This window comes from Panthera leo, chromosome E2 (genome assembly GCF_018350215.1).
Source record: "Panthera leo isolate Ple1 chromosome E2, P.leo_Ple1_pat1.1, whole genome shotgun sequence".
Classification (NCBI taxonomy): domain Eukaryota; kingdom Metazoa; phylum Chordata; class Mammalia; order Carnivora; family Felidae; genus Panthera; species Panthera leo.
Window position 1 is genome coordinate 36790590 of NC_056693.1, and position 22815 is coordinate 36813404.

Below are 22815 nucleotides of genomic sequence, written 5' to 3' on the forward strand. Positions count from 1 at the left end.
AGTTCAGTAATTATATTACATTGTCATGATTTTCACCATATCCGCATAAAGTCTCTACTTATTTTCCTTTAAACTGACTCCCTTTTAGTGTAAATAAATGTATCTTTAAAGGAAACTGCATTACTGCACAGGAGAAATTAACAAGTGTTAATAGAGTGCTAAAGACATGTTAACATGGTATGCAAACTTCTTTATTAATGTAACTAGAAAGAATGGAAAAATAAATAACTTTCTCAGCAATTCAATGACATTTGGTTGGAGTATCTGCCATTTAAAACAATTTTGAGTATTACTCACACTTTCAGTGATATGGTCAATGTCTTGGGTCTTATGTTTTTGATACCCATTGAGCTAAAATCTTTGGATTTGAGATCTAGTGCAGAAAACATTTTGCTCTGATTTGTTTTCTGTAGGGTTTCCCTTTCTTCAAACTTCTGTGGTATTCTTCTCTGCTAGTGTTGGACATCCATTTGTTCCATGCTCTAATGTAACACAGGCATACTTCAGAGATAACATAGATTTGATTCCAGACCACTGCAGTTAAGCAAGTATGGTGATGAGGCAAGTAATGGATTTTGGGGTTTCCCAGTGCATATAAAATTTATGTTTACACTATACTGTGCAATAAAGTTAAGCGTGCAATAGTTTTATATCTAGAAAAATATGTACATATCTTTGCTTAAAAAACAGTCCTTTGCAAAGAGTGGATAAGATGGCATAAGTGGAGCAGAAGAAGAAGCAAGTTCACCTCCTGCAGCTTGGACCTTGACCAGCTGCTGGGCAGATCCTATGAATAGTTGATGCAGCTGCACACTGCCTTTCAGCAACAGAGGCTGAACTGGGGTTTGCAGAGGAAGCAGCTGTCACTGCTGAAGCACCTGCACAAGGCCAATAAGGAGGCCTCCCTAATGGAGAAGCCCAAAGTGGTTAAGGCATGCCTTCAGGACATGATCATTTTGCCTGTGATGGGGGGCAACATGGCGGGTGTTTACAGTGGCAAGACCTTCAGTCAGGTGGAAATGAAGCCTGAGATGATTGGCTACTACCTGGGTGAGTTCTCCCTCACCTCTAAGCTTGTGAAGCATGGCAAGCCTAGCGTTGGGGCCACCCACTCGTCCTGCTTCATCCTTCTGAAGTAGCCTGTTTGGCTAATAAAAGCACAGACTTCTCTGGAAAAAAAAAGAAATCCTTCATTGATAATTTAAAAAGTACTAGTCATCATTGGGCTTTCATCATGTCATAATCTTGTTGATGGAGACTCTTGCCTCGATGTTGATGGCTGCTGACTGATCAGGCTGGTGGTTGCTGGAGTTTGGGGTGGCTGTGGCAACTTCTTAAAAAAGACAACAGTAGAATTTGCTGCATCGGTTGACTCTTCTTTTCATGAATGATTTCTCTGTAACATGCTAAGCTGTTTGATGGCATTTTACCCACAGTAGATCTTGTTTTGAAATTGGAGTCAGTCCTCTCAAAGCCTGCTAAGTTTACAGAATATTCTAAATCCTTTGTTGTCATTTTAACGATCTTCACAGCATCTTCACCAGGAACAGATTCCATCTCAAGAAACCAGTTTTTTGCTCATCCATAAGAAGCAACTCCTCAGCCATTAAAGTTTTATCATGAGATTGCAGCAATCCGGTCCCATGTCCAGGCACCACTTCTGGTTTACTATTTCCACCACATCAGCGGTCAGAACACATACAACATTTATCAGTTAAGTTTGCCATTGTAAAGGGCTTGGGTTTTGGTGCCCCAAAACAGTTATAATAGTGACATCGAAGATCACTGACCAGAGATCAGCATAACAAGTATAATAATAATGAAAAACTTTGAAATACTATGAGAATTACCAAAATGTGACAAAGAGACACAAAGTGAGCAAATCCTGTTGAAAAAGTGATGCTGATAGACTGGTTAGATGCAGGGTTGCCACAAACCTTTAATTTGTAAACAAACAAACAAACAAACAAAAAACAATATGTGCAAAGTGTGATGAAGCAAAATGCAATAAAAAGGAGGTATGCTGGAGGCACCTCGGTAGCTTGGTTGGTTAAGCATCTGACTCTGGATCTCAGCTCAGGTCATGATCTCACAGTTCGTGACCTCAGGTCCCACATTGGGGTCTGCACTGACAGCATAGAGCCTGCCTGGAATTCTGTCTGTCCTCTCACTCTCCCTCTCTCTGTCCTTCTCCCCCTCCCCAACATGCATGTATGTATGTGTTCTCTCTCTCTCTCAAAATAAATAAACTTAAAAGAAAAAGAGGTATGCTTGTATGTGACTTGAACTAATGATTCTTTTTTTTTCCTAGAGCAATTCTATTATGAAACCCTCTGAACTATTAATTTTTCCATGTGGCAGCTTTTATTTCCTGGGATCTCCAACATTTCATTGCTCTTGAGCCATAATACTGATGACAAAATCCTAAGATTCTATTTTTAATCCTTATCTGCTTCCTCTTGATAAACTCTCACTAGTTACCAGTAACAAAAAAAAAATTGGTTAGAATGGTATTAAAGATGAATCTGTTTTAATACATCCAGGAACAGATACATAATTGAAAATGTAAATTCCTTTTCCACATGAGCCTTGTTTTTGGAGTCATGTGCTGTGTATGAGAAAAAGGCAAAATGATCAGTGGCAGGATCTAGCATGCACGGGGGATCGATGCTTTGTGCTGAACATTCTGGTGATAAATACTAAATCTGACATGTGTCTGTGATTTTGCCCCATTACAGTTGGCATTCTGAAACTTCCAGAAGCTGTGCAATATTCCATAAAGAACATAGGCCTTTGACTCTGACAAATCTGAGTATGAGTCTGAATTCCCTACTAGTTAAGTGTGAGGCTCTGGGCTAGTTGTTGAATCATTCCAAGCTTTATATGCTTTCTCAGAATGTTAAAATAAAAATGTCTTCATGCATGGTCATAAGAAATCTTAGCACGTGCCTTTGAAGTGAACCTGGGTTAATATTTGTAGGGAGTTACAGAGTGGGTCTAATTCCTGGTATATCTCACAGTGATACACAAAAATCTAAAGGATCTTGGAAGGATGTTGTCAAATATTAAATCCCTCACTCTAAGAAGAGAAAACGAGGAACTCAGAAATTCACCTACTTGAAATGTAAGGTTGCTTTTCATCAATTCAGAAGGTGAAAATACACTAGACTTATCATCAGGGATGATTTAGGAATACCGTTATCTAAATGACCAGTGTAACTTTATTTGCGGAAATCTTATCCTCCAAAGAGAGAACCATATTAGTTTTCTCCTTTTTAATTATGGAAGTTTTCATTCCTTGACATTATTTAACAATATCTAATTCTTAAGAAAACAATATGTAACAAAGAAGATTAAAATGGAATGTGAATTATATTCAGCCTTTTAAAATGTCTGTGCATGCATGAGCTCATAACACACACTCAGACACACACACACACACACACACACACACACAACTTGCAAAAATGCTTCTTGATATTCTATGATGGCTAAGAAAAATGAATATGTTTGGGAATTACTGTTCAGTAGTTTAGAAAATGGAATTTAAGATTGGTTTAAACAATGTGATAAAGACCTTTCAGCCCTTTTCCCTCTTGTTTTATATAGTTTCATTTTTTTAATAATCATTTTTTTGGTCCAACAGTGTACCCCAGGTAGATATCTACATGTTTGACATAATGAAACAATGTCATTACTCTGTTATAAAAAATTCCCAGTGTAATAATAAACCAAATAACTTCTCACCTACTACAAACATCTGTGTCAAAGGAAGGAGAATTGCATAGACTGGAGCTATTTCCTACTCCTCAAACCTCCATATCTGGATGTCTTTTTTCATAGTGTAAGCTATAAATTGAATGGCATAATTTGATGATGGACATAGAACTGTATATTAGTTTTTATTTTGACAAAATCATTAAACATCACATAGGTTGAAAAATGAATCACGAGGCCCTAAGCCTGCCTTAGAAGATTGCACTTCATAAACTGAATTGCTCACATGGGCAACATTTTGGTGGAAGTTATAGATTTTCTAGCATATCTCTGATAGATAGGACTAATATAACTTCAATAAAAACTCTGGATATGTCAATATAAAATTTTCCCTACCATTGAAAGATGTAAGATACTCCAACTAATAAATCGGACGACAACCTATTCCTTAAGGTATACTAACATACATATTGGGTTACAACAAGCAACAAAATCATCGAGGTAATAAACCACAGCCACAGAGGGGCCATTGGAGAAGGTTTCTCTCCAATGCAGGAGCCCAGCATGATGTCTGTAGGTATGAATTCACCCCCCTCCGATGTCTGTAGGTATGAATTCACCCCCCTCCCCAGAATGTTAATTTTCAATAATTGACTCAGTTATATGTGCAGTGATTTAGAACTACATATAAATGATACCTGAAAGCTATATGTACACTTATATTTTTGACACTTCACATAAATTATATCCCATAAACTAGTGGTGATGTGCAAATTCATTAGGGACCTTCAACTGTGAAACATACCAGTAATGCATCTTGAGTTTAATGTAACAGTTAGCCCATGATATATGAGCTTCATACCTAAATATCTGGTTAGGTAGCAGTAATGGTTTTGGGTCATGTGTGGGGTTTTATCAGATTATGTCTGAGATCCTAGGTAAACTAAAAAGCACAACTATCATAAAGGTCTAATTTATGCATTTTTCCAAAATTTTGTGATTGCTTGAGGCTGTATATTATTTAGCTTTACAGGCCTTGATATCATTACTTGAAAATTAAAGGTGATAATGAATATCTCCTAAGGCTAAGGGGGTTAAATTTTGAAGCAAGAAGTACAATTTTTGGTAACAAAGAGATGTTCGTTCCCTTGTCTCACCCATGCAGGTCACTTTTCATCTTTATGGTAGATGCTACTTTGGATACTATACTTTATTTGTGATCCATTGTTTTCGATTTCATTTTTTTATGGGACATTAATCACCCCCTTCTCTCTTTGTATTTGTCAAGGTTCTCTAGAGAAACAGAACCAAGAAGGTGTGTATATACGTGTGTGTGTGTGTGTGTGTGTGTGTGTGTGTGTGTGTGTATTTATGTTAAGGAACTGGCTCACACAATTATAGAGATTGGTAAATCAAGAATCTGCAATTCAAGTCCAAAGGTCATCTGCTGGCAGAATTCCCTCTTGCTTGTGGGGGGTCAGTTTTTATTTAATTAAAGCTTTCAACTGATTAGATGAGGCCCATCACATTATGGAGAGCAATTTGCTTTATTCAAAGTTCATCAATTTAAATGTTAGTTACATCACAGAACACCTCACAGTAACATTCAGAATGTTTTACCACAGATTCAGTACCACCTTCCAGCTGAATTGACACATAAATGTAACTATCCCACCTGTCTTTCAGAAACATATTGTCATGTGTCCTCCTCAAACAGTGTTCTTCTTTGCCCAGAATCCTACTCCTTGGCAAATGAGAGTCAGCCTTACTAGATTTTGGTAACTGATGGCAGCAGGTTTTAAAATAGACATTCTGGAAAAAAAAAAAATTTGTATAAAATACATTTAATAAGAAGGAGGTAGGTTTTATTTTTAATCTTTGTAGGTTCTCGTCCAGCACTTTGACCTTCAGAAGTCCAAATCTGCATCATACAAAATATATTAAAAAGCTTTAAAATGTCAGTTTTTATAATAAATTAGAAGACTTTTTATAGTTGGCTTTTATAATAAATTTGGCCATGAGTAACTTATTTAGTTTAAAATTGAATATCCTTTTTTTAGCAAACATTGGTGCCCACGTAACAGCTCTTGCTAAGTCAGAAAACTTAACATACGACATGTTTTCAATATGATGGGTATTTTTGATGGCTAATTTAACAACTTATTTATTTAAAAATTAATGAGTTTTCTTAATGTTATCTTTTTAGGCACCAAAATATTTATTAATTCGTATTAGTGATTTTGCATTTTTCATGTTATTTAACCTCATTTGCTTAATGTCTGTATTTGAAAATTGAAGATATTAGTGAATGTCTTTTAGGGAGGTCACGGGGGATAGTCTTGGGAAAAAAATAGCACAATACTTTGAACCAAAAAATGTTGTGTTTTCATTTCTTTAAAACAGGATATATTTCTCCTTACAGAGAACTGAGGAGATTAAAAATATCTGTCTAAGTCTTTGAAATTCTTCTGAGTGCCAGGCATGATGGTGACCATGATCGGTGGGAAAATTCAAGTATTTTTCTCTAAATTTGAAGCAATCATCTATCATGTTCTCTAACTATCTCCCCTAACCATAGTCCCTGAAAGAATACAACTCTTCACTCCTCTAGAAATTGAGACCAGGGATATTAGTTATCTTTATGACTAATTCCTTCTTTAATTCTAAAATAAGCATTAAACAGATTTATTATTGACATTGGTTTGGAATATCATCTAAAGAGAGTTTAAATCTTTCCATATGAGGTAGAATCACAGTAATCACCCTCTGATCCCAAGAATGATCTTAGAAAGCAATCAAGATTAAAGATGAGACTCAAATGACTCTAATTTTTTTTCTCAACAGCTATCATAGATATTTGCCCCTCAAATATGATGGCATCCTGTCTTAGAAAACACACCTATTTAGAAAATATTCCAACCCTCAAAACTCACATTCTAGACTTAATTTTGGTGAAGGACCACAGCTTGGAGTTATTGCCAATCTTATTCTGCCTCGTAATAAAAAAAAATCACGTAACAGGGTATCTCTTTTATTCATTGCTTCTACTGTTCTGTCTAACTCATAGGTTAATGTGATCACTCCCAACATTTTTAAATTCAGTTTAACAAACTGAACTCATGTTGGGTGATATAGAAATCAGGAGCTATCCAAGAGTTAGGGCTATCCTCATGTATCAAAAATAGAATGGAAGAGATTAATATTTCAATGGTCTCTGTGATTTTAACTTTTAAGGAATGTGATGAAATGAAACCACAACAGAAAACAATGTGCATAAATCTCTATTACATTTTACATGTAAAAGTGGTCTAAACACTTAATGGAAATATAATGACAGAAATGAGATTCGTTTCCATCTGTGGTAGGTAGAATTTGTCCCTCCAAAGACACCCATGTTATCATCCCCAGAACATGTGAATATATTACCTTGCATAGCAAAAGAAATTTTGTTCTTTGAAGATGTGATTAAACCAAGGATCTTGACATGGAAAGATTGTCTATGATTATTCTGGCTGGCCTAATGTAATTACAGAGGGCTTTTGAAGAGGGTCAGAATCAGAGAGATAGCTGAGGATGCTACACTGCTGGCTTTGAATAGGGAGGAAAAGAACACAAGCCAAGGGATACAGGTCAACTTTAGAAGAGACAAAGGCAAGGGAATTATTTTCCCTTAGAGCTTCCAGAATGAAAGCAGTCCTACTAACACCTTGATTTTAGCTCAGTGATATTTCTGACCTACAGAACTTTTGGACAATAGATTCATGTTGTTCTAAGCCAGGAAGCTTATGTTAACTTATTGTAGCAGCAAGAGGAAATAAATATATCAACCAAGAAAAATTTCAGAGAAACTAGTGTTTCTCTGAACATAAACATGAGATTCCAAACACAGACCAGCAAAATAAAGTGTCTATATGTCATCTTGAACTAAGGAGAAGGGCACAGGGGTCTGAGACTTCAGAGAGAAAGAAAGCAATTCACAAGAAGATGAAAAAGAGTAAATTTTTGGTAAACAAATGTTCGTTGGTCCATACAGAAACACTGGGGCACAGAGAGGAATTTTAATGAATTCTGCTAAATTCCTCCCTGTCTACCATACATAGTTCATGTTATACTGTAGTTACCAAAGGTGATAGCTGTCTTTCAGGCGCAGTTCCTATATCTAAATTCTTTTAGGTAGTTAGGAAGAAGGTCAGCTTCTTCCTGAGTCTTTTGAGCCTGATGAGTTTCAGCTTGAAATAATCTGCTTGCAAAGTGGCACATCTAGGGGCAACTCATTCTGAATCCCAATACTGGCATTTAGGGTATGTTTTCTGTAGGTAGAATGGAGGAACAGCCTGCAACAAGGGTTGGAGAGGACCATAATTACTGCTATTGAAGAAGGATATGTTTAATAAATCCCAAACAATATAGTGCGAAAGATGGAGGAGACAGAGGAGAATTTGTCGGTTAAAGTCTGTCTGGGAGTCAACATTTTTCATTTCCATTTATTCAGTAGAAAAACAGTGAACACTGGGATATATACACTCACCTACCCAAACCCATGCATTCTCACACACACACACACACACACACACACACACACACACACACACTTTTACATAAACATGCAGATTGCTGCATAATCTATGTAATGTCTTAGTGAGTGAGTGGTCATTGATCTTCTTTGCTATCACTATGCCATTCAGCAGTTATGGTTATTTCTGAATTGTTGTTGTTATCATTTCCACTATTATTTTGCAAATGAGCCCTTTTAGGCACTAATGAGAGGTGCCTGAAAATTGTGAACCAAATTGTAGCAATTGCTTTCAGTATCCTGGGGCTATATGGGAAGGAAATAGGCAAAAGTCAAAAGTCAAAATATTTCACATGTATAACATTGCTAAGTTTTTTTTTTCCTGCCTTATGTTCCTCAAGAATAGACTGATGCTACCAAATACTCCCTCAGATGCTTATTTTAGACATTAAAAGATACAATACACTCATATCACCTAGGTGGATAAGAAGAGGAAGAAGAAAGAGAGAAAGAAATAAAATACTAATATTCATTAAATGCATATCAATCCAATGACATACTGTGTTTATTTTTCAACAAAATACATTTTTGATAAGATTTAGTTTTCTGTTTCCCTAGTAAACTTTCCATTCTGAAGTTCTGAAGAAATGACAGAGTTGCTCATCAGGGAAATGTTGGTGTCTCTTTACAAATAGATGTTTAATTTTATGGCTGAAATTGCATCCTAGTAAGCAAAAAAAACCAAAAAAAAAAAAAAACCCAAAACACCAAAAACATGTAAACAAAAAGTTTCAGACTTTTTCTGTGAAATGAGTTGATTCTGGGTCACTACAACTTTCTTATCCCTACCATATGTCGATTTAGAGGGAAAAAAATCAAAATAAACTGAAATTATTTTCCATTGAAAAAACTAAAATGACACATTTTAAAGTATGAATTCATAATTCTCTTGGAAACCGCAACAAAGATAAACATTCCAAATTACTAGGGTTCTGAACAATGCAACATCATGGTTGAGTTAGCACGCTAAACTTTCCAAAAGAATGACTGACAAATTTTACCCAGGCTAGTGGAAATGTTTTGCTTTTCATTTTGTGTAGGAATTAAAAAGGAACTGAGAATTCGCTAAAATGACCTAAAATAGACACAATTAAGAAGAGACAACTTTGAATCTGCCTAAACATAAAACATGGCATGAGAGCAGGGGGAGTTCTATTTCTATTAAACACAGTGTCTTCAGTGGGAAAATTGAACTGGTCAAGGCTCGTCAGATAGTATTAAGTGAAAGAAGATGGCTAATGGCATGTCACAGAGATCGATGTGTCACCCACCTCTGTCCACCTACAGGCATGGCTTCCCCTCACAATGGACAGATGTGTAAATCACAATTGGAAAGAATAGTCAACTGACAAGAGGAAGGGTAGAGAAGCAAGTTCCTTTGAAATGTCAATGCAGGGCCATTCTGTGAGATTTTCAGTTTATAGCAAAGACTATAAAACAAAAATGTCTAACACCCTATTTGCATAAATGATTGTATTACAGTGCTTCATTATGAAAATTGATTATATAGTGACCTGTAGTTTGTTTTCAGTTATGGAAGTTAATGCAATTGGCACATGGAAATACTAGATACTAACATACAGGTCCTAGTCAGTCATTAACTGTTTAAAAGATACTATTATTAAATGAGTAATTTTAGCCTCCACTATTGCTTTTCATTTGTTGTATGATTTCATTTTGCTGTAATAACTTTTAAGGATGGCAACAGTGCTCCTTCAGATGTGAAGACTGAATTTCAAGGAACTTGTCACTTGCTGATGTTAATGCTACAAAAATAGTACAGTTAAAATTCCAATTTCACTTTTATCTTACCTCAGAGCTTAGGGTTTTTAACAACTAAGTGTAAGTACAGATACACACAAACAGCCTATCCTGTATATGTATGTACATATGCATGTATGTATATGCCTATCTATCTACCTGTCTATACATACACCATTGGTTCAAACTGTTCTTATATATATTTTAGAATTGTCCCTCACCAGAGCCATTTGAGGAAGTGATAGGCACTGTTCTTCAGGTGAGAATAGAGTGGCCTTGGACGAGGAGAGCGCTCAGGTAACAGGAGGAGGCAGAAAGAATGAAAAATCACTTAAGTTTATTTCTACTATGAGAAGGTAAAAAGAACCAAGGTTTCAATTTAGAGCCCCATGTATCTTTCAAAGCATTTCAAGAGGCATATTAAAGCCAAAGTGAGAAATTGATAAGGTATTTTACTGAAGTAGTCAGAATTTCCAGATTGAGGAGAATAAGCCAATAAACCAATCTTTAGTTCTTTGGATATGCCAAAATCTCATCCTTTGCCACTGACACAACCCATTCTTTTTAAATACAAGGCAGTTTTCCTAAAAGTGGCAGTAATTTTTTTTTCATGTAAGTACTGTATAAGTGTGGTTAGGTCCATGAATATATGTCAAGATACCTATCTCTGTAATATAGATGCATAAATTCTCTCTAATGTAGAGGCTTTCTCTTGAATGGAGTGATGAGGCAAAAAGACATTGTAATTCTGCAAGTGATAGTTTGGGTTCAAATCCTAATTCTTTTTTGTTGTTGTTTATTTTTTTGTTTATTTATTTATTTTGAGAGAGAAAGCATGAGCAGTAGGAGGGGCAGAAAGAGAGGGGGAGAGAGAGAGAGAAGAATCCAAGCAGGCTCCTTGCTGCCAGCGCAGAGCCCAATGCGGGGCTTGAACTCACGAACCGTGAGATTATGACTGGAGCTGAAACCAAGAGTCGGACGCTTACCTGACTGAGCCACCAGGTGCTCCTGAAATCCTAATTCTTAATGAATTTTACCATTTTCATTATGAAAATGAAAATGGTGGGGTGCCTGGGTGGCTCAGTCAGGTAAGTGTCCAACTCTTAGTTTCGGCTCCAGTCATGATCTCACAGTTTGAGTTCAAGCCCCGCATTAGGGTCTCTGCTGTCAGCTCAGAGCTGGCTTCAGATCCTTTTCCCTTCTCTCTTTGCCCCTCCTGCCTCTCAAAAATAAATGAACATTAAAAAATAGTATTACATAGCACTTAGGATTCTTGTGGAAAAATACAGCACTAAAGTATGCATAAAGTCTCACAATAATAACAGGTCTTATTAGGGCCTCAAAGTTCTTTTTTTCTCGTCATCCCTGTATCATTTAGGGGTTTCAGGTGATATGTGGAAAGATATATTTCTTGGTCCAGGGTAGGGGCATGTAGCAGAAGATGATAATTTAAAGTCATCCAAAGGCGAATGAAATAACAATACATTAAATGTGTGCTGTCAGCAGTACATACATTAAATTACCTCTGACTTCTATTGTGAGTTGAATTATTATGCAACAGCATCTATCTCTGTGCCTGAAACATCCTGGACAGGCCATATTTTGTAATTAAATCTACATCTGAACTTTTGGCCACATGCAATGTCCTGGGTATGTACCAGCTTCTATCTATGGACACAGAGACAAATAAAACATGGTTCTTATTTTTGAGAACTTCAGAATATGGAGGCAGAGATGTGTGAGACTCAGTATGATGGTTAAATATATTATTTTAAATATTAAAATAAAGTTGAATATCACATTCTTTGTGAATCAAACTTATCCTTTGATAATATAGGGGAGACCATTTTATCTCTCAAAATCCTGCATTGCTCACGAGTTGACTCAGGGTTAATGTAAAAATTCTGACAAGGCCATATGTAACTGTTTTTCTGTATAACTTTATGACTTCCACCTCTTACTCTTTCCTTCTGCTTACTCTAATCCAGCTTTTTTGCTTTTCCTCAAACATGTTCTCCTGCCTGAGGTTTTTTGCTTCCTTGCCTACACCACTTTTCCTTAGGTGTTCATTTGTTTTACCCCTTCAGCTCTTTAAAGTCTGTGTTTACATATCACCTTCTCAATGAGGCCATCTTATTGACCATCCTATTGAAAACTGCTACCTATCCAATCCCTTTTTCTTTCTTTCTCACTAGAATACAAGATTCTAGGACAGAAATTCTAGTACAAGGACAGAAATCTTTGTTTTATTTATAAAAGTGTTCTAAGCATGTATAATGGCAGTTGGTGCAAAGTTGACATTGAATTAATATTTGTAGAATGAATTGAGCAACTACTTTGACTGTGGAAATTATATATGTCTTCATAGGGAGGATTAAAATTGATCAGGCTCTTGTGAATGGAAGAAGATTAGCCAGTTGAAGAAAGTAATGCTCTCAGGTAGAAAAAATAATGTGAACATACAGTGTCTTTGGTTGGACATTAGTAAATACTAAGTATTTTAGGATGAGAGGATGCAATTAAAGCAAGATCAAACTGGAAAGTTAATTCAGTGTCTTATACATCAAATTTGGTAGCTAAATTTTTAGCTTCAGACATTTCTTTAAGGTTTTAAACAGAAGAAGTTATATCAGATCCATCTTTCAGTGATAGCCTTTGTGACATTGGTAGAATCATGACCCTTTAGAAGACAATAATGATTCAAACTGGATTCATGGTGGTGAAAAACAAAAGAAATTAGCAGAGTTAAATAACATTTCCGATAAAGGCTCAACAGAATTTGGCAATTTAATGGATACAGGAACCAAAGGAAAGAAATGAATTGAGAAATTGGAAATTTTTCTTGGCTAAAGAACTGGCTATCCAGTAATATGATTGGGGAACGTAGAGTATATAACATGAGGATCAATAGATAATGGATTCAATTTTACACGTGGGGTAAGTAAAGCATGCAGCAGAAGAATTGAAAAAGTCAATTTGCATAAAGTTCTGAAGCTCAAGGGAAAGAGAATTTAGAGAGACACTTAAGATTAATTTATATATACATAGCAGATAGAGTCATGGGCATGGATACAATCAATGAAAGAAAGATAGAATTGGGAAAATGATCAGGAGACATCTCTGGAGAATAATAAACTTTCACAAATAGACCATGCATAAGTATTATGGCACATCCATATAAAAGAGTCATGGAAGAACAGAGGAAGGAATGTATAATGATAGTTTTTTTAAGAAAGTCATCACAGAGGAGGTCTCAGAGAACTCAAAAAGAAAGGGATCTTGCTCAAAGAGCCTTTCAGACAAAGACCGATAATTTTGCTTGTAAATATAGTAACTTAGGGGTACTTTGCTGTAGCTACTAGACAAGGTCATGGGTTTGGAGACAGACATTAAGACAAAAAAATTAGCCTGATTTATAAAACCCCTACACAAACTGGTTACCATCCTAAAAAAAAAATCATTGTTTTCCATTTTATGTACTGAGCTCATAACAAGCTTTAAAATAAGAGTGAAATAGTAATAATAGTAATATTTATGTTTTGAAAAGATAAGGCAGCATCTTTAATATTGATGCACTGACAGGGGAGTCAAGGAGCCAAATTAAGAGAGATAATAATAATTATCTCTGACAGTGGGAAGGAAGGAGAAGAGAACATATTTGAGAAATGTTGGAATGAATAGGCACTAGTCATAGGACTGAAAACATGAGCTATTGTGGTAGGTAAGGGGAAGGAAGAATTGGAGATAGCTACAGCTTAGTGCAGTGTTTGAATAAATATTCTATTTATCAATGTCAGGAAAAATTAAAATTTTATTTTATTTTTTAAAATAAAACTGCAATAAAGTTTGGATTGAGCAGATACTTAGAGTTGTGAATTAGCAGTTTCCATTAGCTGGTATGAGTTTGGGCAAGTCATAGGAATCAGGCAATGTTAAACTTAGGTATTCTGACTTACGGTATTAATGACATACTATGTCTTTATTAATAGGACATGTGCACTGTAACTTTTCATATTAGTGAAATTCTTATGAAATGATTTAAAATAAACTGAAATTTTTGTAGATTACTTTGGCTCTCACATCAGTTTTCATAATGTGGGAAGTTTAAGTTATCAAATGTAAAAACAATTTCAAATTATAAATTATCATTAAAATCTTTACTTCAGGCTGTGATGGGGGGTCTAGTATCATACCAAATCTCTCTCTTGGAATGACCGTAAAAAAGTTTTCGAAGGCATCATAAAGCAAACCAACATACAGGAAAAAAGGAGAGAGCATTGAGTTGAACCCAGTATTTGCCACTATTTTTTTTAATGTTTATTTATTTTGGGGAGACACAGAGACAGAGCACAGGCAGGGGAGGGGCAGAGAGGGAGAGGGAGACACAGAGTCTGAAGCAAGCTCCAGGCTCTGAGCTGTCAGCACAGAGCCCAACCTGGGCCCTAACTTGTGAACTGCGAGATCATGACCTAAGCTGACGTTCAACCGACTGAACCACCCAGGTGCCCCTGGAGCTTGCAACTTTTGATCTTGGGATTCTAAGTTCAGGCCCTACTTTGGATGTAGAGATTACTTAAAAATAAAATCTTTGTTTTAATGTTGATTTATTTATTTTGAGAGAGAGCTCACATGCAAGCTGGGAAGGAGCAGAACGAGGAGAGAGAATCCCAAGCAGGCTCCATGCTGTCAGCACAGAGCCCAATGCAGTGCTAACCTCAAGAACCGTGAGATCATGATCTGAGCTGAAGTTGGATGCTTAACTGACTGAGCCACCCAGGTGCCCCTGCCACTATTTTTATATGTTCTTTTTCTCTCTTAGTGCATTTCCTGATTCTCAGAGTGAGGCACAGAAATGGGAAGTTGTACCTCAGAGCTCATAGTGGTCTTCTAGGGCTGGGAAAAGGCCCCCACAATAGAAATGGAGGATTCCAAGTCTTCTAGGTCTTGAGGAATAAAGATCCCTCAAAAAAAAAAATCACGAAAAGTCAACCTGTTATTTTGTTTAGTTTGATCACAAGGCATTTTCCCACTTACAGATTCAAGGAATAAGAAGTGAAAAATTTTGTAGAAGGCTGAGGTTTAGAAGTTAGAAAGCCTAGCAAAGTGTTGGCAGTCTCACAATGCTAAGTAAGGATTTGCTGAGGACCACGAGCCCTTGTAAACACATGAGGCTTTCAGTTTAAAAAATTTTTTTTTTAAACGTTTATTTATTTTTGAGACAGAGAGAGACAGAGCATGAATGGGGGAGAGTCAGAGAGAGGGAGACACAGAATTGAAACAGGCTCCGGGCTCTGAGCTGCTAGCACAGGGGCCCGATGCGGGGCTCGAACTCACAGACCTCGAGATCGTGACCTGAGCCGAAGTCGGCGCTCAACCGACTGAGCCACCCAGGCGCCCCAGGCTTTCAGTTTAAATCCTAGAACAGCCCAATGCTAGGGGTCAGAGCCTACAAGTGGAATAGCCTAAAACTCCACCTTGAATCAATTTAACTATTAATTGGATCAAGACAATCAGACAATGTTCCAATAATCTACCAGACAAACAAAAAAATCATCTCTGAGGGAAGATAGCACGATTTACACTGTGCGCTTTTGCGTATACATTGAGACATTTGATCAAAGATTACCAGGCAGGGACTTATGGTTTCTCTTAGGATACAGAAAGTTGCAGGAGCAGTTCCTCCTGTTTTAACAATTCCAGTATTCTGAATCACCCAAAACTCATGTTTGTAAATCCCAACAGATAACTAAGAATGTGAAGAAATCTGATTAACTAAAATTGAGAGTGTTGAGCACATCCTAGGAGAGAAGAAACTCATGGCTGCTGTTACTGTTAGTGGAGCAGTGGAGAAGGGGGGAAAAATCACTATAGGTGTGAGTTAAAAAAACAAAACACATTAACTTTTAATGAATTTTTAAAGTTCAAGGGTGAACTGACATGGCAATTTAGAATCCCTGAGAGCCACAGACAGAAAAGACAAACAGCCCTCATCTGACAAATCTTTTCACCAAGTGCTTTCAGGAAAGAACAGTAGCAGGAAAGGTACTCAGTGCCAGGCCTAGAAAATCTGGGGTGGAGGGTTTCTTGCAGGAAACTCTGCCCTCATATTTCTGCCCTAACATCTGTACATTAGCAGGTTTGTTTTTCAGTTCTCAAGCCACTTTGCTATTACAGGAACCATCTGCCTCAAAAGTGTAAAGGCTTGGATTCCTCTAGGGTTTCTTTCTCTTCTCTTGCTCTGTTGATACTCATCAGTAGGCACTGAGGTGATACCAATGGCTGTGACAAACCATTCAGACTCTCGGAACCTAAAGCCTACCAAAGGAAGGCTCATGATTCCACCCTGCATTTGAAAACTATAGTCCACTGACTCTAAATAATGTAAAATGAAGCCCAAGCACAGACCAACAGATTGACCAGTCCTCCACACAAGCAGCCTAACAAAAGAAGAGATGTGTCCTTTTCTGTATGTAAATCTTATCCTTACAAACAGAACTGTTTAACCCAATGTCTAGCATCCATCTACAAGTACTAAAAAAAGAGACTTTTACTTTTAGCCAAGATGAGGCAGTGAAGGCTAGTTTTCCCAAAGATATGGAAAATAAGGTGATGCCTACAGTTGCCCAAAGTTACTGCCTATAGAAAGTTTCCAAGTTATGGTGAAAGGAGGAGGAATTTAGGAAAAGCCTGTCAGGCTAAGAGTTAAGGAGACAGGGTTGGGATTCTGGGAAGGCAAAGACAAATCAAGTTTGCAAGGCTAAGTATCAGAGAGCAGATAGCTCCCAGAGATAGACTCCAGACATCTGCAGAGTTCCCTCCAGTGTTCAGTTGAGTACTGGTAGTACACAAATATAAGGAAACTAATGATAGCTAGCATAGAACCATTTAAAACATTCAGAGGGAGCAATGTCCAGAGATTTCATGGTACCAGAAATAAAGTCTTTTCTTCCCACCAGTTGGAGTAAAAAAACTCATAATTTATAGGACATCAAATGGAGTGCAGCAAAGGGGCCATGTTCCAGCAAGGAATGAAAACTTACTCTAGAGTAAATGCTGACTGGCCTCACTTAAAAAAAAAGAAAAAAAAGCTTGAAAGGAAAACTCAGAATATCAGACTGTTCTAAGTAACTTTGTCACATCTAAGAATATATGGCACGTAATAAAGAGTACAATGAATTGAAACTGGCCAAGGTCTGACACAAATGATATAATTAGTTGGCTAATGCAATAAAAACAAAATTATTAAAACTATATTCTGTATGCTTAAGAAACTAGAGGGACACTTGGATGTGTTAACTGAAGACATAAAAAATAGACCCAAATCAATATTTAGACATTGGGCTTATAATACTTGAAATGGCAAATATATTGAATATGATTATCAGCATATCATATATTGCAAAAGATGAATGAAGTGGAAGACAGAGCAAAGGAATCTATTCAAAATGAAAAACAAAAGGGAGAATCAGTAATAAAATGAGTCATAGACCCAAAATTAAGAAATAAACAAATCTGAGAAATAGAAAAGAAAGAGGAAGATAGCAGTTTTAAACTCAACTAAATTAATGATCACTTTAAATGTAAATGGTTTAGAAATCCATTTTAAAAGTAGAGATTGTCAGATTTGATTCAAAAGAAGAAAAGCAAGACCTAGTTATATGCTGCTTCCAAAAAAAAAAAAATTAAATATAAAGACACAAACAGGTCAAAAGTGAAAGGATGGAAAAAGAGATACTATGCTAGTATTAATTAAAAGAAAGCTAAAGTAGTTATTTTAACATCAGAGAAAATAGATTTCAGAATAAAGAATATTATCAGGAATAAGTAGGGTTATTTCATTATTTCTATCTATCTATCTATCCATCCTATATCTACCTACCTAGCAATCAATTTATAAAATTTTTCCATCAATTTAATCCATTAATTCAATTAGAAAAAGCGAGGTAATCTAATGCATAAGGCAAAAGTCTTTATCTGGCGCCTAACCCAAGAGGATATCTAACATCATTAGTCAGTAGAGAAATGAAGATTAAAACCATGTACAAGTGCATTAAACACTTATTGGAATGGCTAAAATTGAAATAAACAAAAAGGTTATACCCAACAAAAATATAATCAAATATATGTAGAATCAATACATATGAGATTGTTGATAGTAACCTGATCTAGAGACATCCCATAGCAAATAGATAATGAAGCCACTTCTATATTCTATGTGTGACAGCATTGATGAATATCACAAATATAACATTTGGGAAAATACTCAAATCTATACATATTGTATGACTCCATTGGTATAAATTTTTAAGTAGGCAAAATTAATTTATGTTAAGATGTCATAGAGTTTTCGTTAGGGGTTATGATAACTGGGATTGAGCATAAAGGAAACTTTTGGGGCATCAGTAATGTACAAATTTGATCTGCATTGTGATGAAACAAGTATTTTCACTTTTTAAAGTTTACTTATTTTGACAGAGAGCAAGTGTGAGCAGGGGAGGAGCAGAGAGAGAGAGAGAGAGAGGGAGGGAGAGAGAGAATCAGAAGCGGTCTCTACACTGTGAGTGTGCAGCCCGACGTAGGACTTGATCTCAGGAACAGTAAGATCATGACCTAAGCCAAAATCAAGAGTCTGTTGCTTAACCGACTGAACTACCTAGGTGTGCCAAATATATTCACTTTTCAATAATTAATTGACTTACTCCATTTATGAGTTGTGTACATTTTCTAAATATATGATTTATTACTCCAAAAAAAGATCTAAACAATATTCAGAATCAGATTTTCTCAGAAAAATGTCCTTGAACATTTTTGATGGAATATACATATTCACATAAAAACTGTAAAGGGTATATAAAGTTAAGATCTAGGGACACATACTTACCATTTTGTCTCTGAAAAATATGATCTTTTAGGTATAGTTTGTATGGCTTTGAAAAAAATACAATGGCTCTTTTCTTCATAAAAGCATTAGCACAGTGATATTGTAATTCAATATGAAAAAAATGATGAAGAGAATTTAGTGTCATAGGTGAAAAGCTGTATGTCTTTGCAAAGTATAAGTATCATAATACACGTCTAATCACAAAAACGGCTTCAGTCTACCCTCCCTCCATTAAACACTTTAATTTCAAACTGAATAAAACACTCCAACTGAAAGCATAATTTTTGCATTTGTATGCCTGATGTTCTTTTTTCTCTTCTTTTTATTAACTAATGCACAGTTTGGGTCAAAATGCTTTCTATCTGTTAAATTTGCACAAATTATTTTGGATATCGCCAGAGTTAAAAATGCATGCCAACATTAAAAAAAGAGAGAGAGAGAGGAATAATGTTGCTGAATGTTTCATGATCAGCATTTCCAGTTATGCCTGCATGTAAATACAAATGACACCCTGTCTCTGATTATGGACTATGAGTCTTACACACTTGAACAGCCTTGGCTTCCTCATGCTAATTTCTGCCCTGTGTGAAATCCCATAAATGTCACATCTGCCACAGTCCCTTTCCCAGCCTAACATATGCTTTCAATAGAGTTAAATATTCATCATTATCAAATGAGAAAATGTATGTGGAAGTGCCTTGAAAACTACAAACTACTGAAGAAATAGATATAACCCTCTGTTGTCACTGAGGGGACTTTGGCTTCTGACTTAGCAAATTAGGACCATGGGGAATTCCTGGAAGAAGAGGAATGTTGTTTACTGGGAGATAAAAACTTGCTTCACAGTAATTCTCAGAGACCAAGTGGGACAGAGCCGTTTCTGGAACTGAAGCGTGTCAGGGTGGGTCAATTTGTAACACTCATTTTCTCCCTGGAGACTGAGGAAGTTTTGACTAGAGGGGAGGAGGAACCCAAGGAAAGAGATGGCTGTCTCTTCCAGTTACAGCCAGGAAGTTTTGAGTATGGATTCTTGTAAACCTTGTTCACTGGGTGTCTGTTCTCTGGGTCTTTGCTTAAAGATAAAGCCAAAATATGTATGACAATGTCATTAGAAAATGACTCAGGCTTTCCTGAACTCTGACCCCAGGAGATTATTCACCTTCATTTTTCTAAATAAGATAGTTCTCTTTAATCTGCTCTTCCGAAATGTAAACCTTCCCTTTCCTCCACCAACACCCTCCCCATTCCAACAAATAGAGATATTTAACACTCAGGAAGGAAGATGATCAGGCAATTAAGGCATTTAGATATCATTAGGTGCTCAAACTGCATCTTCCTGTTATTGCACACTTCCTATCTCAGTAGATGAAATATCTGAAAACAATCATTGCAAGGAAGAACTTTAAGTAAAATCAGATATAAGCAACTAAAATCTTGAGAAGCACTGAAGCTTCATGAATAATTCTTGAATAGCGTGGTGTGAATGCTGCCTCGCTCAGCTCCGACTCTTTCAAGATGTTAGTTTCATGTTTTATTTAAGCCCAACATAAATGTTAACGTGGTCCTCATCAGATTCCTTTTATCTAACTCCGAAGACTGATGTGTTGATGTTGTAATATGGGAAGAGGGCCTTGGGGATAGACTTTAAATGCCCATTCAGGTATTCTGTGAGCAGTCACAAATAAATTTATTTCCTAGGAACTGAGTTGTAAATTTGTCTGTCTTAGAGCACCACATCAGCAGATACATCTGCTGATCAGTGTTAATGAGTCTTCTGTTGTCCAATTTGTAATCTAGGTATGTTTTATGGAGGTTTAACTGAAGAAACATCATTATATGTAATATTTTCCTGAAAAGATTCAGCTGAGCAAGTGACCGATAAGTTGTAGGTAATGCAAACATTAATCAAAGAGAATGTCATTAACAGCTTACTATAGCAGAGTCTCCATTGAGAAAGAAAACTAATCTAACTATTGGCCTATCTTCATTATAAATTGTTACTATTAGGATTATTTTGTGATTCTACCAGTCAATAGTTCTCATGGGATATTTAACTCCCTGAGTTACTTACAAATTAAGTTTTGGACCTCAAGTCATTTGTAAATCAATTAGTTGTTTGTTTCTCAGTTCAAAATCTGCTTTAGGCTAAAGTGTTCTTTTTGGTAATTAGGGCCCCTGGCTATTATGAATGGTGTATTGCCATTACATTTGAACATTAGAAGGTGGAACAAAGACGATATTTCATGATGCCTATGGTTGAATCATTTTTACCAAAACATTATTCCATTAGTGTCATGAGTTATTTAATAGAAACATTATAAGGGCAATGCAGATTTTTACATGGCACTTTAAGAAACAAAAACAAACAAAAAAAGTGAAACTAATATCTGGAAAGACTTTACCTTTACCAATGCAGCATTCTCACTAATTGTCCTCAAATCATTTTTTCAGGATTTCCTAGAGTGGGAGTCTTCTGACTACCATATATGTCAAGAGAGTGGCTCGAGGGGCCTCTGAGCAGTTCTTCCCAGAATACAGCTTAGTAGGTTACACATATAGGATGCTTATAAAATTTAAGTGGAGAGCCCCTAAAGTTAAATTCTTTATTTTTGGTGGGTGAAGAGATGCTCCTATAGTCCAGAGACCAACTATACTAACAATATACTGTACTGCAGAAAACCTAGCCAGAACAGGTTGTTTAATAATTTTGGATAAAAGAAGTCCTTTGGTGTGATAATGATTGTCTTCCAAGGGTTATTTAGATTGAGCTAACCCATGCATTTCAACTATGGCCAAATATTTGACTCCCCGTATCGTGACTTACAATGTGGTTTTCATTTGATTGAACTTTACAAGACTGCAAAAGGATTTGGAATCCAATATGTCAAAACAGACCATCTGCCTATGTGTTTGAAGCTAATAAGATGGAATGTTTTGGTTTGTGTTCAGTTATTATATGAAAATTGACCAATCTCTTCTTATGCCTTTTTATTCTCCGGAGATAAAAACCACACTCTTATAGAATGTGGATGAATTTATCAGTCTAATGGGCTACATCCAAGTGCAAGGCAAGGAAAGTTCTCTTTATTATCATTAAGAATAATAATAAATCATACTAGCTTCCAATATATATTTAGGACTAACTTTGGACTCCATAGTTTGATAAACATTTCATGTACACACATCTAACCATCATGGCAATTTTATCAGTTTAGAACTATGATAATTCAAATTTTCCAAATGAGACAACTCAGCCACAGAGAAATCAAGTAATTTAGCCAAGGTCACATAAATAGAAGTTGTAGATATTAGATTTTAAGTTAAGGACATCTCACTCCAATGTAGTGACCAAGCATTTAAATTGTTCCTGTATTACCTCACTTTGCTGCACAGCCACATAGAATAATATTAGAATTTGGTCTGAAAATGGTTGAGATATTTGAAACTATTCATCATCAGTAGTGGGGTCAATAATGTTCAAAGTATCATCGTTGAAGTTTTCTTTGAATATGTGCTTGATTTGTGGGTCATTCAGGTCACAGAATAGAACACAATGGGAGGGCAGACATTCGGAAGTAGGAGATCTCGTGCCTCGGTTCTGCTCTTGCTAGTTATGTGAACTTAAGCAATTCCCTTGACCTCTTTCGACTGTAGCATCCTCATCTTTAAAAACGAAGAGACCAGACTAAATTATGTCTAATTCCTTTCCAGCTCTGACCTTTTGTTTCTAGAAAACCATATCCTTTACATTCATGAAGGGACAAAGACAAAAAAAATAGTAATAAAAATGTGTGTAAATACCCTTATAGATTTTGTTAACCTTGTACTCCATAGATAGCATCTCCATTGCATTGTCTGAAATCTCATCATGCATTTTTCCCCT

The 22815-nt window shown here is 36.2% G+C and overlaps 1 pseudogene; it reads left to right on the forward strand.

Moving 5' to 3' along the window:
• The first annotated feature begins 712 nt into the window (after window positions 1–712).
• On the forward strand, window positions 713–1139 carry LOC122208604 (annotated as a pseudogene).
• The last annotated feature ends 21676 nt before the right edge of the window (window positions 1140–22815 follow it).